The following is a 13,709-nucleotide window of genomic DNA, read 5'->3' on the forward strand; positions in this document are numbered from 1 at the left end:
TATCACCATGGCCTAGATTGCACTTGGCCTCCCTCCAGGAACCCACTTGATACCCATGAGGGACCTCCAGGAGGGAGGGAATCCAGGCTATGCAGTGGCCACTGACATCACTCATTTGATAACAGGGTTTTTTTTCTAGTATGTTCAAAAGAGGGGAATATATTTTGTATTTATGGTCAGCAATAAATGCAGAAATATTCTCCTTTTCAACTATTATATGTGAGTCTGGGCCCTAGGTATTTCTTCCAAGAGGGTGGCATTTTAATAACATTACAATTTTTGTGGTATCATGTTCCTATAGCAAGGCTTCAAGGTCACATGCTGGCTTTTTTGCTAGTCATCTGGCAAGATGACTGAATTCTTTATCAGGTTCTGGTTTGTAGCTGAATCTCTTGCTTCCTGATGAAAGCTCTCACCACAGGGTCTCCACCATGTTTCAAATAATCAGTAGGACACAAGGGAAATGGAACATCAAGTGGATGTAGGCACCACCTACCGTCTATCACACATTTTACTGTGTATAGTGGGGACCAAATCCTGCTGATGTACAGATTTCTTCCTGCAGGATGCCTAATTTTGATGGCCCATGGACCTCTGAGGAAGAGCCTCCTGCAAATCCATGAAGGAACAGAATCTCTGCATAACAGCCTCATCTCACTGCTGGGGAGTGAGTCTAGCAGTGGGAATCTGATTCAAGATGACCTAGTTAGGAGGACTCGTATCTTAGCACTCAAATCTCTACCACATCTGGAGGTCATCCCAACAATCATTAATTCCAAAAATAGAAACTGGGAGTTCTTTGTGCTTGCTAGTTTATAAAGTGGGAGTTTCACATTTTCAGGTTCTTTCCCTGCAACTTTGAAGAGGCTTGAAACAGACTCCTTAGGAAAAAAAAACTTACCATGTCTCCTCCCCCTACCCCTGCCTGAACAGTGAAGACTGCTGCTTCATCTGCTGAAGCCAAAGCATCTGCTAGTCTGAGCTGTGAGAAAACTATGTGAAGTCCGTATGCTGGTGGGTGTCTGACAAAAGGAAACAACCCTGTTTTACTCAGGTAATGTGGAAAGGTAAGAAAACAAGGTGGCTGAAGTTATTTCAGTTCAAGGTTTTGTCGGGAAAATGCTTTGGACTTGTACTACTGAGGGTTTTAAGCTTCTAATCCCAAAGAATCTAATTGCTGGAAAACATGGTGATAAGGATGGAAAGGAGAAAAACTCTTCACCAAGTAAGGTTTTGTTCCATGAATAGAGAATTAATACAGCCAGAGTCTTTAGTGACCCAACAAGGAATTTAATCCAGTGTGAGAATTCACACCAATGAGTGAAATGGGTTTTTAAGAGAACCTATTTGAGTTTTGGTTTGTTTTTTTGTTGGGCTGGGATTTTTTTGTTTGTTTTTTTTTTGTTTTGTTTTTAATATGTATGGGGACTCCTGTGTCCTTTAAACAGGCTGTTCCTTCAAACAGGCTTGACCTCACAGCGAAAGCAAGCCAGTGACTTTTCATGGTGCAAGGTCTAAATGTTGCCAGGAGATAAACTATTTATAGGCTTAACACCTGACTAGGTGTTAAATAACTCTTAGTGATAAACTTTTTGGTGCAGAATTATCACTTCAGGCTGAGATCAGACTGAAAACACAGAGATCTGGAATGTTTGAATGGATTCAGGTAGGATTTAAGATGCATTTATGTGCATTTCATGCATCTCCTGTAAGGTATGTGTAACTTAGTAGGATTAGACACTTTGGTAATGGTTGACAGGTCTTCACCTGTATGTAAATAACACATCAGTGAATTTACTTAAAAGAAAATCATCTGTTTAAATACAGCATTAAAACACAAATGGATTTATCTACACCAAATAAGCCTTCTGCAAGCTGGATCTATGTTTAACAATCTCCACTGGGTGGTGGCCTCCCTCATTCTAACATAAATATTCACTTGACCCCAGTATATTTGTTATAAAAGCAAGAGAAAAAAATATCAAAGCTTGTTGGACTGACTTGCTTGTTTGGAGAAGCTGACAGAGCATAGCTGACCTTAGACATGTGAGGGGGGAGGGTCAGGGAGCAGGACTATATTCATTTTATAGTGTAATAAATATTTCAACATATCACAACCTTCTTGGTTGCCTTGCATGGGGCTACAGGGGTGACAACCAATTTACTGGAAAACATTGAGCTATAAAACAGTCTGGAGCCTCTTCTACTGCAACTCTAATCCTCTAATCCTTTAATAAAATAGTGGAGAAAAACAGACTGCGTCACTCACAAAAGTGTGGAAATAGAATTTCAGAGCTGTCTCCCTTCCACACTACTCCCATGCAAGCATGTGCTCTGGAGCCATTTTAGGCCAAGTTCCACAGTCACCTAGAGGGAGTGAATCCAACCATGGTCAAAACAGGAGTCCTGGGGGCTACGTGGTCTGAGAAAAGAGCTAAGCATGACCAATAGGTTGCAGTTTGTCAAAGCAGGTTTCTTCTGTTTGGCTCTACCCAGGTGGTGTGGAGCCAAGAGCACAACAGAGCTGACAGCCAAGGGTGGAAATGGGAAGCAAGGGGGTCAGGGCTCAGAGTGCTTACAGCCACTTTCAGTCCAGTCTGTGCTTGCAGCGGTAGTGTGGTGGAGCCATCCAAACATCACTGCCCTCTTCCTCAGGAACAACAACCCTGCTGACTGCAGTGCATCGTTGGCATCTGCAGGTCTAAGAGCTCCCTGTGAAAGGGGCGTGTTTTAGACCCTATCTTCAATAGCAGACAAGCTCAGCAAGGCACAAATGAAATGCATACTTTGTGAATCCTTTCAGCAACTTCATGTCATCTTGCCTAACCCAATTTCCAAAATGACAACACCATCAATTAATTGCTGTGATGCTGCTAAGCTGCACTGTGCAGTCCTGATTCACTTTCTTCGCAAGCACAGCTGTATTGATAAGCTGAAAACAATTTCTGCCCCTTGTGCTGGCAACAGCTGGAGAAGTGTATGCTCCTCATTCCCAGCCACAAGCTATGCAGATCCCATGATCAAACTGGGCTGCAGTTGCTATAGAAGGGATCTGCTTCCCTTGTCCTCTACCTGCAGCTTGACAGTCCTGACCAGGCACACAGGCTCAGCCCCAGGGAAGTGGGTGTGATTCACTCCTTGCTGTTCTTGCCATCGCTGCCAGCTCTACTGCTAGCACCCCTCCACACAGCTGATGGTGGTGACTGCATCCACCGGAGCACAGATCAGGAGAAAAGGGAAGCAGCAACAGCTGCTGTTATTACAGTAAAAGAGCCAACAGGTGACTTAGACTAACACTTAACTGTCAGGCAGTTTGTCACTCATTTTCAGTACGAAATCTCTAGCTTTTGCTGCCTGCTAAGAAAATTAAGAAATACACAAGACTGTTTTAGAAGAGTTAGTTCAAACAGTGAGAATGAATCATATTGTTAAAGGGATCCTTTCGTGTCAAAGGAACTGTTAATTGTGCTATACCACACAAATAGGATTTCCATGATGTTGGAGGAGTATATAAAAACAACTATCCTATGATGGGGGAAATCTAGCAGTTCTGACAGTTGACCCTCCCAATGGCTTCCTGAAACAATAGTAATGCTAATAATCATAATAGTTAATAATAGCAAGTATTAATATATTGTGGTATTAGGCATTAGTGAGATCTACTCCCAAATACTGTGTCCAGTGTTCAGGAAGGCAGACTTGGACCAGACAGGTGCAATCAAGGAGAGCTGAGCAGAGCAGGGAACTGAGACCCTGTCTGGAACAAGGGAAACTTGGCTGGCTTAATGCTAGTGAGAAAGTATCCCAGTGTGGATACCAGTGCTGTCTATAAATAAAGCAAGGGCATAACAGCGGGGAGAATGAAGAGCCAGTTAAACTAAAGGACAGAGTTGGCAGCAAAAGAAATAAAGGGCCATGAGTCAATTAGAAGAAAGCTTGTAATCAGAAGAGAGGGGTCTTGAACAATATATCACTGGCTGTAACGGGAGCTGAGACTACAGCCATGTTGGACACTGTCACATTGCACACTGCCATTGCAAGCAACAGCCTCTTGAAAGTGCTCTAGTGCTGGAGGTGCCTAGGTCACTTAGCCCTCTCCCGCTGGCATTGAAGGTCTCCTGGGAGCTGCAAGCTCTGTGTGCCCACACACCCAGCACTGCTGATGCTGAGCAGCTTCATGCTTCTGCTCACACCTGAGCCCTGTCAGAAGGGGTTGATCACCAGCTGAGGTCCTGGGGTTTAAACCTGGAGGGCTCCTTGTGGTGGGGTTGCAGTGGGCTGTCAGGATGAAGCACCTAGCAATATTCATCAAGAGCTGCTGTATTCTAAATATGGCTACAGGAGGGGGAGGCAGTGCTCCACTATCTGCAGTTTTGCACAGCTTCTTTATTGACAGCCAGGCTAGAAAATGGATGCTAATCCCCACTGACTGTAGAAGGAACCTGAGCTCCCAAATCCTGAGTCCCCTTTGACTATACATCAACATTCTTATTGCCCAGCTCGGCAGTTCTGCAGCCCCTTACTGTTCCTAGCTCAGATTTTCTTGCTTGGTTTTGTTGGGTCTTGTTATATTCTAAATGGGGTTTATAAATAATGTTTACTAACAACAGCAGGGAACAAGACTTAAAGATGCAGTGGTCCCTTCTACTACCTTGCTTCTATTGCCAGTACTGTACTATTGTGCTGATTTTTTTTATTAAGTGAATAATTGGAACAAGGGAGGCGAATGAAGTTGGATGAGACCATGTGCAGACAGAGGCAGCTCTGTGTTATGCAGTCTGATCTTGTGGCAGGGGGAGCTTAGCCCTTACCTGATTCTCAATTTTTCAGGATTTGTGACCAGTTTATTTTTCTCTCCCTGTGTCATTTCATTCAGCTCTACTTCCACTTGGTAGTTTGGATTGCTTGTTTCCTCTTCACACCATTAGCCTTAAAAAAACTTATCAAACTTCAGAACTTGCTTCCTGTTTTGGCACAAAATAAACTAAATGGGGTATTTAACAAGTGGATGAGGCACCCCATTCAGGGACTTGGTAAAGTGATGAATTATCCAGGGTTCTGGATAGATTTATTAGCTTCCAGCAGATCAAGTCCCAAATGACTGAAGTGTCTACAGTGGGAATGGAGCATAGGGAAGGCACTCATGTAATAATTGGCCCCAGTGTCATTGCTGAACCCAATCCAACAGACTTTACAGCACAAGTGAACACCTAGGCTTCAGTCTATGCAGCACTGACTCACGAGTCATGGTAAAATATGAAAGTCACTCCTGTCACTGCATGCGGGATGTGCACTTGTGAGAAATGGAGAGAAACACCAAGCACTCTGCTCTCCCTTGGAAAGAGACTATTGTTTGCAACTCTTCCCCTGCTCCAATGGACTATGCCTGCTGCTTAAATTTCCTACGGACTGCAACATGTGTGAATGTGCAAACACTCCCCATGAACAGCCAGAAGAGGATCACCGAGGGATGAAGCAGGACTAAACTCTGATGCCAGGGCTCTCCTCTCCTAGCACAGAGTGAGAAGGATGCTTACCTCTTGTTGCACTTGGCAGCCAGCTCTGCTCTCCGCTGGGACACAGCTTTACTTTAATTTCTGGCATCTTGGCAATGAGCTTTGCTGTGACAGGACTGACTTCAACCTCTCCCTGTAGAAGCAGAGTCTTCTGGAGTATGCCTGAGCTGCTTGCCAGTGTCTTGCTAGGGACCTACCAACAGAACCGACTTTGCATGTCAGTAAAGGTGAACAGCAAATCCTCTTATGCTTGCATAAATCCAAGTCAGAGTGCAATAACTCTTTGTCCTAAAGCTGGCCAGAATCTGCAGATCCACCCTCGCAGAGTACAGGCATACAATTTGAAGTGGTCACCCCAAACCAGAACAGGAGCATGACAGTTTTAAGGAGTCCTCATTTTGTCATAGTAAACCATGAGACTTCCTCAGGCCGTGGTAGAAGCCACTGTGACTCTGGGTCTAATCCTTCTACAGCCCCCAAGAACCATAAAGTAGGAAGAGATCCTTCAGTCAGGGGTGTAGCCAAGCAGCAGCAAAGGGGATGGTGGTGGGCTGGGCTTTACTTGCACCAGTGAGGCTGGTGGGACACTATCATGTGGGTCTGGGCAGCCCTCAGAGTCTCTGACATCCATGGATCTTGCTGGGTGAAGATGGGAAATGCCCAGACTCTAGCTAAGCCTCACTCAGTGCTGTCTTTACACTTGGTTTGGTGCATGTTGATTTAAATGAATAGCAAGTTGTAAACTCCAGATAGCTCTAACCTCGTGGGGGGTTTCTAATTGAATAGAAAGCAACCTGTTTATCTCCAGGTGTTTCAAAAAGGTGACAAGGTTAGAAGGTTAGCCAACTCTAAAGCCAAACAAAAATGAACATCCTGAGGGTTCAACACAGCCCAACCAAACTCTGCAGTGCCCAGGAGGTACCACCTCTCTCTGTCGCGATTCAGGGGGTGTGAGGTGATGAGACTATGGAGCAGTGCTCAGTGCCTGCAGTTACATGGGATGAATCCAGTCAAAGGAACTGGGCAGGTGCTGAGGCACATCCTGCTTTCTGCATGCAGGAGGGAGTACCTGAGGTAGGACTTGAAACATTTCACGTACCAAACAGGAGCTGTCCAAAACTACAGATGCTATTGTTGAAGATTTGGAACTAAGATTTATTTCCTTAACACAGTATGTTTTTCCTCTTTGGTTGCATTCCCAATTTATTACCTTTTTCTCATAATGAATAACTTCTTTTGGGTTGCTCTATGTATTTAAAAACGCATAATTTTTTAATGTATAGTTTTACTTGAGGGAAGTCCCCATATAAAAATGTGACTCAGCTCAAATTTGAACAGACACTTTGAATCTACTGTATGCTTGGCTTTCTGCACTCATGACACTGCCTCACCTTGGCTGTCAATACACTGTACTAAGGTAATTTTCCCGAGGAACAGAGTGCCACATGTTCACATCTCTAGGGGCCCAAGCTTGGATCCAAATGACAACAGACAAATAGCTGGAAACATTAGGGGTGAGCCTGGCTGGCACATGAGAGGGCAGCAGTTTATTTAAGAGTTAAGGATTTGTTTTGATTTAAGAAGACAATGCTGTTTCCTGAGATTCTCTGACATACACATGAATGGGCAAAGAGATTTGTCCAACTTCACGGATGATGGGGATGTGAGTGACGCATCTGTCCTTTTCTTCCCTGGGAAACCACACAGCAGTCAATCAAATCAACCAAAGTATCACCCAAATAATGAATTTCTTACTTGGTGTTCACTTGTCTCTATATGCTGAAATAGCCTTTGGCTTCAGTAGGCATTTTGCCCTCAGGAAAGAGTTCCTACCTGACATTTTCTGTGGAGAGCTGTTGGGGAGTCACCCAAAGCTATGCAGAAAAAGTTGAATGTTATGCAGGACTGCAAGTCTTTCTGGCCTCATACCCATACTTTGAGAATAAGGAGAGAAGACCCATCTCTCATGTCTCAGAGATGGTCAGAGGTGACCATTTCTCCTCTCCTCCCTTGGGGACCAGAGGAAGGGACTGACCACATGTTAGTACTGATGGTGCTGTCTGTCACCTAAGCCATGCAGGGCACAGTTGTAGGACTCTTTGGTTAGTTTCATTGCAGACTTGCACTCTCTCTGCTGGCAGGTAACAACACCAATGTGGGACTAGGTACTTACATCAGCCAGAAAATTACTCAATTGACATGTTTGTAAAAAATCAGCATTATGTGCCAGCAAAAACTGATCAGGCAACAGCTTTCATTAGGTTTCTTTTGATAATATTGCCAGTTACTGATTTTCTGTTGAGACACAGTTATTTAATTATTTGGCCAAGTAATAAACTCAATGATGCTGATGTGAATTTAAAGGCAAGTGGTTGTATTCACAGGTGATGTAATCAGAAAAGTTAAAAGAGCTGAGGGCAGGATGCATCTCCTTGTCTCTAGAAGATTTGTCATCAGCATACTGAATGCAGTGAGGGTTTGAAAGGTTCTTTAAAAGTTTATGAATTGATGACAAGGGAAGTTTAATATTCTGATTTTTACAAAGCTTGATCTGTTTCAAAAACAATTACACTACTTGGAAAATATTATTTTATGAAGTAAGTCATTTCAGTCTTTTTTATTTCAGTATTTCATTTAAATTCAATATTTCATTTAAATTCAATATTAAGTTAAATGGAAATGTAACAAGAAATCTGATCTCGTTTATTAGATTTTGCTTTTTAAAGAAAGCCTACACTGTATGTTTACAAACAGATCAAGAAATTGCTTCTGGAATCAAACCTTGTATGAGAAATATCAGCTTGCAGTGATGAGGATTTTTACTAATACATTTCTTAACCCTGATGATAGTGGTGATATGGGGTACATTGTTGTGACATAAAATCACACAGCTCTGCTCGGTAGTGCATGGTAGCAAAGATGAGAAAGGGTTGTGTTAAGACAAAGAAAAGAGTCTCTTTCATTGCCTTGGCATCAGCGCTTTCAGTGCCAAAGGGTTTTTTGTCTGAGTGTTTACAGAGATGCCTGTACTTTGAAATGTTCTGCACACAAAATTAATAGGTGTTTTTATAAATATGTACATATCTATACAGGCAGGGCTTCTTATGAGGACAAAGTGGACTAAATACAGACTGAGGGAATATAAAACAGACCTGTCTAGCTTCTTGAAGAAGTTGATGCAAAGATTATACTTCAGTACTGCATTCAGGGGCCAGGCAGCAAATACATCGCATCAGATTGCACAATGGAGAAAGGCATTCTGGAGGCAGGCAGGGTTTCCAACAAGAGGATTTAACTCAGGAATTACCAACATGACAGCCTTTATGTCGCATTTCTCTTTTAAGTTTAACATCAATGTTTAACTCTGAAGACCTGAAATTTTAGAAATCTACAAGCCCAGATCCTGACAGGCAAGACTGACATATATTTATCCGTATAATTCAGAGTGTGTTGGTCTCTTGAATGAGTGCTTCTGTACGGATGGATGCTAAACAGCTCCTGAGGATTTTCTTCAGGTGAAATGTTTGTCCTGCAACCTCTACAGAGATTAATTCAGTGGACACAACTGCTGAAGTCTTAGAGAAAGTACCTAGTCTTATAAGTTTACAAATGGGAAAATGAGATATCATCCCAGCTACTAATTTTCTAGTAGGCACAGAATAAACCTGGCAGATGAAAAATCAGGCTTCTGTTCCAAGATTAGTCCCATTCAAAAAGTATTAAGTGGTCTTTTGCATTTGATTTATTTATGGTTATAAATTTTGGAAGTCTAGAGTATTTTATTACTGTGGGGGAAGGTCTTTGAGAGCAAGCTGCAAGAGAATGGCCTTGAAATCTGCAAAACTAATGGGCATGTCTGGAATGTTGCTGATTCTTTTATAGAGTTACTCTATTGGAAATAAATGCTGCCAACACACGTTGGAAGGTCTGTGCCTCTCGGATCTTTTGCACCACTTTGAGAAGGCCGAGGGCAACTTGGCTGGATGTAGGTAGCTAGGCAAATAGGCTTGGGCAGCAGTTTAGACAAAGCAGGTCAATACACTCATGTTTCAGAGCTCTGTGGTATGTAACTAGACGCCACTGTGGTGGACACATCACAGTAGAGGGATGGATTAGATAGACTCACACATGAGCAGCACATACTCAGTTTCCCAGATCTGTCCTAGGCGTTACTGGGACCGAGTCAACCAGTTGTACACATATGTGTCATATTTTGCATGGTGTTGTTCTGTCTTCTCTTTTTTTTTTTTAATTGACTCCATATTATTTTCTATAAATTCTGATTTTGCAATGATGAATCACCTCACTGCCTTCTACATCCTCCCTTCTCCATGTTGCCAGACAGATTTAAATTCAGCCATTGCCTACTGACATCATCCCAGTTTGTTTTTATTTTCTGGGATGCTGCCCTTAAATGCACAGCACTAAGTTTACAGATAGAGCTCTTTTACATGTATGGGAAAGTTACTACTCCATTATTCTTCCTTTTTTTCCTAATTTTTTTAGAAACACTGCTGTTTCTGAGAATTTCCAACCAGCATGTTTCCCATAAATGTTTCTTTCATATTCAAGGGTATGGTGCAATTTGAAGTCACCTACCTCTATTCACCCAGCTGGGTCAGCAAAACATTTCTTTTGCTGTTGTGCAGCTGCAGCAAATACCTCAGTTGAGATTGCTGGGGACCCCAATCACTCACAATGAATTGGTAGCACAGTAGGAGCCTTTCCCTACACACAGTGCTCTATGCACTGAGACACATGTATTTTGATGACTTCTCCTGCAAAGGGAGACAGTGGAGCTGGAGGAGAAAAGTTTTTAACAGCCTCTGCCTGCATCAACAAAATCCACCCCACTTTGTTTTAATTGTACCAGACTATGACTTGGAGCAATGCAAATTTCAGGATGGATGCAAATCCTCTGTTGATCTCTGCTGAGCAGGGAGGGAGCTGTGGGGAGCTGTGGGGAGCTATGGGGAGCTGTGGGGAGCTGTGGGGAGATATGGGAAGCTGTGGAGAGCTGTGGGGAGATATGGGAAGCTGTGGGGAGCTGTGGGGAGCTGCCTTCCTGGCCATGGCCAGAGACCCTGTTCCCATTGCAGCTTTGGCCGTGTCCAGGCAGAGACGGTGGAGTCTCAAGACTTGGGCCTCAAGACTTGCTCTGACAAATCTTTCTTCTGTGTGCCACTATGCAGAGATCTGCCAAGTCCTGTTAACACCCTTATCTGGGCAATGTCCCTTCCTTGCCAAACGTAACACCTCAGGAAAAATTTCAGCCTGAAAGTTTCAAAATCAACTGCAAAAAAATTCAGTTTAATCAGTTCCTAGGATACCTCCAAAATACAAATGTTGTAAACAGAATTTGGGGGTTAGGGTTAGATTTTCTTGATTTTTCAGAAGCTGCCCAACTTTCTTGGTCCTGTCTTTTTTCACACACAGTTCCCAGTCCCCTCTTTGCATCTCTGTGTGCAGGTATGTGTATCTATTGCAGTGTATGCACCGATACACAAATTTTACCTTTTTTAAATCTTCCTCCAAACTACAGTGGTCTCAGCAGAATTTTGGTTTATTTTCACAGCAAAGTGTGTTTTTCCTCTACAAAGTAAGCAAAAGAGGTACAGAGTCCCATGCTTATATCCAGGTTATGCTATTTTAGTTATATGTAGTTGTAGCTTTATTTTTATGTCGTTTCTTTTGGTTCTCTTCTGATATGCATACTGTGCTTCTAATTTTTCTGATTCATTTTTTTCTGAGGATGCTTAGCCAGCACAGAACTCTGACTTGTTCACCCATGACAGTAAAGACATATACTTCCTAAGACAAACTCTTCTTTCTGCTTGTTCCAATTCAGTCTACCATCTGCATAATGCACACCTATTTTTTATATTTCATAGATACTGCTTTCAGATGGAGGGGTGGACTCTGTGCACAAATATGTCATCTATTTACTATTGTGGTTGTCAGTGATTTACCTTGAACCATCCGGGATCAGCAGAGAGCTTTTCACTCATTACCAAAGAGCCTGAAGTCTCATTGTTCTTTCCCAGATGGAGAATATCAGTCTGGAGCTCAAAATGGAAAAGTATTAATGTGTCCTGAGAACTTAATAAGGCAAGACAGTGTATGCCATTTGCATGTCACATTATTTCACAGATCTGAGACACAATTTTTAAAATCTCTTTATGAAATGTGCATGCCTCTCCCTGAAGTGCTTCGTATGTCCCTTGGCCTGAGCTGCACCTGCTTTGGAAACAAAGAAGTACAGTTCTACTGAAATAAGAAGGGATAAACTGATTTCTAGTAACTAAAGTTCCACTTATTGTTTACATTAATAAATGCAAAAGACTCTGTTCTCTGGCCTTGTCTGTCAATTTTGCAGCATATAGTGAAGAACTTAAGGAAAGATGGAAAGCATCTGAAAGTGGAGTTCTAGCTATGCGAAGGAATTCTTTATCAACAGAAAGCTGGAGAAAGCCTGCACCTTCTGCAATGTTTTCCTCAGCTACTCTCTTGCCACACAAATTCACACCTGGAATGCATACCTCTGGGTTGGACTAGGTGATCTCCAGAGGTCCCTTCCAATCCCCACCATTCTGTGATTGTGATTCTGTAAAGGATTGCAGCCTCTTCACCCAAGTACAGCAGATTTCCAACAAAATATCTGTACATATGCACATATACATGCAAAGAGAGAAAAAGAGTGCTTATTCATGTGTGTGTTTTGCATGACAGAAGGTTCAGAAGACACAGTAATAGTTTGTTATAATTAATGTTAAAATATAAGTACACTAGGGAAAGAAAAGGCTGGTAATGCCTAGTTAATCTATTCCTTGCATATTTATGTACATTATTTCCAGTTTATTATGAGACCTTAGTGGGTTTGGACTGATTGTTTTATCCTCACTCCAGTGTGACTCCATCATCTTATCTGATTTTGGACCAATATACCTGAGCATACCACTGAAGTAATATCAGTTCCCTTGCTTTATTATACAGATATGATGCAGAGCAGAAACAAACTGATCCTGGAGCCAGACAAGTGGTATGGATTGTCTCACAAGAATCAGTGATGAGGACAGCGCCCTCCAATTACTCCAGTGGTTTCTGGCGCATCTTTCCTTTTTTTCCTCCCTTTAAAAAAGTGTATTCATTAATAAAATGAATATGAAACACTCCATTCCTATTCACATCATGAGCAGTGAACCAATAGCCAGAGACACTTCATAACACTGGGGAAAACTTACACTATCAATCACTATTTTGTGAAAGGAGTATTTTGGCTCTTGCCAGACACGAATGTGTCTAAGGCTCTGCTGGTGCCACGTGTGTCCCAGTGGGTGTGCTGGCACATTCATCAAGAGCTGCTGCCTGCAAAAATAGTTTTGACTCATGTATGGGGTTTGGGGTCTTTTTTTCTTTGACTGTGTTTTAAAGGTAACCACAGTTTCCTGTGCAACGTGACCTCGGTGTTCACAACATGACCCATTGTCATTTCCATGTGACTCGATGTGTCAAAAGCCAGGCTGGTGCATGCAGCCGTGCTTTCCCCAAGTGCCTGGCTCGCAGTGCCAGCATCCGTCTGCGAGGGAGGTCCCTGCTCCTGGTGTTCAAAGCCGCATGTGGGTCTCTGCTGGAACACAGCAAGAGGTTGTCAGAAGTTTGACAACAATAGCACAGAAATGTGCTATTTGCGGCTCTGGGACTCGTTGCTTCAAAATGTCATAGAGATAAAGAATTTAGCAGGGTTCAAAGTTGGGTTCAGCATTACATGAAAATGAGACTGTTGAGAAGTAAATAATCAGAAAAACATTTGAAAGGTTGCAAAGTGCCAAGTTTTGAAGATTTAAACCAGTCTCTATGAGCTGGCAGGACGTCTCTGAGGGGAACAATTTATACTGACAGAAGTTTCTTGCAAATGCTCCTAAATTATCACTGTCAGAGACAGCCTATGAGGTCTACTTAAGCTGACCACTGGCCTGATTGATTTTTAGGCACAAAACAACAGAAAATTAGATTATATTAGAGATTAAGCTATGATACATAGCTGTGACCACAACTAATGTGACAGACATGATGTACAACCACAACACAGAAAGCAAAACCATTTTAATGAAAAATAGAATGTGCCAACCAAGAAATTATTAAGCCTTTGCAGCATTTCAATAAAAATATCTTTGACACTCTGTATGCATCCAC

The 13,709-nt window shown here is 42.4% G+C and overlaps 1 long non-coding RNA gene across 2 annotated transcripts; it reads left to right on the top strand.

Moving 5' to 3' along the window:
- The first annotated feature begins 460 nt into the window (after positions 1-460).
- Positions 461-12,690, top strand: LOC309442688. Of its 2 annotated transcripts, none has more exons than XR_014184651.1 (2): positions 461-1,067; positions 12,510-12,690. It is a non-coding gene; the product is annotated as an uncharacterized lncRNA (long non-coding RNA). The 2 variants fall into 2 exon arrangements; XR_014184652.1 differs by having other exon boundaries at positions 461-1,054.
- Positions 12,691-13,709: the final 1,019 nt, after the last annotated feature.

The sequence above is a fragment of the Streptopelia decaocto genome (genome assembly GCF_964273445.1).
Source record: "Streptopelia decaocto genome assembly, chromosome: 7".
NCBI lineage: Eukaryota > Metazoa > Chordata > Aves > Columbiformes > Columbidae > Streptopelia > Streptopelia decaocto.